At 40.4% G+C, this 3,900-nt stretch overlaps 1 non-coding gene across 1 annotated transcript; it reads left to right on the forward strand.

Annotated features, from left to right (window-relative positions):
- Positions 1-3,148: 3,148 nt before the first annotated feature.
- LOC142834512 (U1 spliceosomal RNA) lies at positions 3,149-3,314 on the forward strand. The gene has a single exon (XR_012907603.1). It is a non-coding gene; the product is annotated as a U1 spliceosomal RNA (small nuclear RNA).
- Positions 3,315-3,900: the final 586 nt, after the last annotated feature.

The following is a 3,900-nucleotide window of genomic DNA, read 5'->3' on the forward strand; positions in this document are numbered from 1 at the left end:
TTTATAATCTTGTATAAGAGATATTTCCCTAAATGCGGAGCTCAAGGCCCTGAGCTCAGGTATTCTGATGCAGGCAGCACCTGTGTGATACACACAATCTCATAACACAGAGCCAGGCTTAGAGGGTGCACAACACATGGAACTTTATATTATACTGAAATTTTTCCTAGTTCTTTCTTCATTGTTCCCTCTGTCAAGAACAAATATTTTCCACAGAATCGCATCTATTATAAACATCATCTTTTGGGGGGATGTTTGTGAGTGTGTTTGTGAGTGTATACATGTGCAATTGGACATTTGTGTGTGCGCAGGTGAATGTGGAGACTAGAAACTAATGTTAAGTGTTTTCCTCAACTAACATCTTAATTGTATCTTTTGAGTCAGAGTCTCTACTGATCCGTAAGGTCACGGGCAGGCCAGCAAGCCCTAGGAATTCACTTGTTTCTAGTTCTCCAGCTATGGAGTTATAGGCAAGTTCTGTCAAACCCAGCTTCCTCCATGATTTCTGCAGATCCTAATTTAGGACCGAGGATAGTGCAACGAGTAATATACTGACAGATTCATCACCCCAGCCCTCAATTTCATTTCTAAGAACTGCTGTCATACATAACAAAATCTAATCTTTTGGGGAGTGCTATATAAAGCTATCGCTTTATTTAATTTTTGTCTAAGATGTACCAGGACATGTGTGAAGAATGAATACTTTTAGAAACTAACTGTTTGGTCTGGTGAAGTGCCTCACACGGCTGTTCTCCAGAGGACCTGGGTTCAACAACCAGTACCCACACTGCAGGCTAGAAAAATCTCATGGATTTCCAACTCCTAAGAACCTAGTACCCTCTTCTGGTCACCATGAGCACAAGGCAAGCATGTGGTAACAGAATAAACACAAGCAAACACCCATATACATAAAATAAAATAGTAACAAAATCTTTTAAGGAACTAAGTTGTAAAATCTGAAGGCATTGATAAGTTGAAAGCATAACCCATTAAGTGGATTGAAATAATATTACATATAAACATTGATCATTTATTATTCCATTTTGAAATACTTTTAGAATACAGGAAACAAATTGTGTTGAAATAACCACTTCTTCAGTTTGGTGGGAAAATTCCGCAGGAGGATTTAAATATACTCTGTGGAATGACGTGCTTTAAAATATCATCTCCCTCCTCTCTCTCTCTTCTCTCTTTCTCTGTCTCTCTCTCCTTGTTTCTTATAAGTTAACTAGAGAATTTCTCAGGGTCTCTGGGTACTTAGAAGAGGGAAAAACATATTTTTCATTTGCTTCAAAAATCCTAAATATGGTGACCAGACCCAGTGCAGCCAAGTCAGAAGGAAGATAGCCATCTGTTAGCTGTAGGCGGCCCTGGAGAGCTTTGAATCAGAGCCAGCCCAGAGATTGAGGACAAGCTTCAAGGAAGGACTTTTGACTTCAAGTTAATCATTTGGATCTGGGTGATAAGGAAAAATGAAGGACTAGCGACCAAAATACAGACCAGGCTTGGAAGCATTTATTCCTCCAAAATGTGCTTCAGAATTGCCCACCTGTGAAGAGGTTCGTAATCAGGTTAATGTTAACACAGCTTTTACACTTAATAATCATGTGTGAACGCTGGGATTTGATGAATTTGCCAAGAACTTAAAAAGTTGAAGTGGTAGAATATAAAAATGTAGTAGTGTGAAACCCTGGCCGCAGAGCCTTGCTGTCTGCATTCACACCCTTATCCCGTAGGCCAGTGACCTTTGACAAGCTCTTGAACCTCCGTAAGACTTAGTTTCTTGAGCAGATGACACAGAATTAAGGATGGGATCTACCTTAGCAGTTTACCATGAGGAATAAGTGAAATGATACTATTTTGGCAGATAGAATGGACCCCATAGAATAAAACATTCCATTAGGAGTAAAGCCACACATTCTCAGTACCTGTCTGGTTTATAGGCCTGTGCTTTAAGAGGTTGCTTTGTTACCAGTGGTGAAAGTGGCAGTTAATAGGAAGTGAAGGATGTTGACAGTTTCCATACTGACTTAAAAGTATACTTTACCTCTAAGTTTGAGGTAAGACTGGTCTACAGTGTGAGTTCAAGGACAACTAGTGCTACTCAGAGAAACTCCCTCTCAAAAAACAAACAAAAGTATGCTTTACCTCAGAAAAACCAAAAGAGTTTGATGAAGATGGTGAAAACCATTAAACTTTAAAAATAAATAAATAAAAACAGACTCTACTTTTATTGCTGGCCAGAAGCAATTGACATGATTCCTTAAAATCAGCGCAAAATTACCTGAGAAACATGAGCATCCCAATTAGAACAGAAATTAAAATTTTCATGTTCTAATAAATTGATTTCCCAAGCCTGAAGTTTTCATCCTTTCCTGACAGTACAATAAGGAAAGGGAAATCTGATGCAACCATAGCTAAAAAGATAACTAGAGGCCATCCTCGATAGAGCCACATTGATGACAGGGTATGGAGAGAGAGAAAGAATTAGGTTCCACAGTTAAGTCAGAAGTTGCTAGGCATGTAAGGCTGTTGAACACTTTGCTGAACAGAAAGAAGCAATTTGGGAATAGCTGGTTATCCACTGCAGAAAGTAGCCAGAATAAAGGTTCATTGCCCTGTAGGGTTGTATAGTCCTTGCTTCTTAAACTGGGTTTCTAAGGTAACTATCTTGGCCATTCAGTTGGTGTTGTTGGGTTTGTTGACTTTCTTGCCTTTATTTTTGTTCTGGTACCACAGACCCACTTTATGGAATGCTTCCAAGTCAGTGCCTAAAAGAAAAATTGAAACATTTTCAACATTGTGCCCTGGATAAACGTAAAGAATGTGATTGGTGTTTGGTTAGTTTTTGGCTTAATCATGATGGCGTGGGAATACAGAGGGAGAGAGTCTTGACTGTAGAGTGGGGACTGCAGACACACCCACATCCTGCTATGTTCTGCAGCCTCTTTTCAGAGACGTTAACACAGGTGAAGAGAGGATTCTTGATTACACCACAGAAAAGAATTTCTGAACAAATCGATTTGAAGCAGAGCTGAAGTTGATTAGAAAAAATTTAACAGATGCAAGCATAGGAGTTAGTGGAGAGAGAAACACTCAGGAAAAGAAATAAGATTTAAAGTGCGTGTGGGATCTCAATAGAAAGCCAATACTTAACCTGGCAGGAGAGATACCATGATCATGGTTTTCCCAGGGGGGAGGCTTATCCATTGCACTCCAGATGTGTTGACCCCTGTAATTTCCCCAAATATGGAGACTCAACTGCATAATTTGTGGTAGTGGCGGGGGGGGGGGTGTGCTCACACTCTTCCCTGGTTAAAAAATTGGGTGGGGAGGGGAGAGAGAAAGCCATGATTATATATTTTAGTGGATGATGTGGGAGTGTCATATATCAATCTGTTGATTTCATTGGTTAAGCAATAAAGAAACCGCTAGGCCCATTTGATAGGCCCACCCTTAGGTGGGTGGAGTAAACAGAACAGAAGGCTGGGAGAAAGAAACTGAGTCAGAGAGTCGCCATGGTTCTCCCACTCCAGACAGATGCAGGTTAAGATCATTCCTGGTAAGCCAGCTCGTGGGCTACAGCAGATTATTAGAAATGGGCTAATCCAGGTGCGAGAGCTAGCCTAGAAGAGGCTAGATAGAAATGGGCCAAGCGGTGTTTAAAAGAATACAGTTTCCGTGTAATTATTTCGGGTATAAAGCTAGCCATTCAGGCGGCCGGGTGCGGGAACGCAGCCCAGCCGCTCTTATTTCAACAAGTGGTGGTCATATACAACATTTTAATGGTTCTCAAGTTACATCTTGAAGGGTTACTTTAAAAAAAACTTACATTCATTTTTATTCTCTCTCTCCCTCCCTCTCTCTTCCTCTCTCTCTAATAAATAAGATTACACAGTG

Source organism: Microtus pennsylvanicus, chromosome 13 (assembly GCF_037038515.1).
Source record: "Microtus pennsylvanicus isolate mMicPen1 chromosome 13, mMicPen1.hap1, whole genome shotgun sequence".
Taxonomy (NCBI): domain Eukaryota; kingdom Metazoa; phylum Chordata; class Mammalia; order Rodentia; family Cricetidae; genus Microtus; species Microtus pennsylvanicus.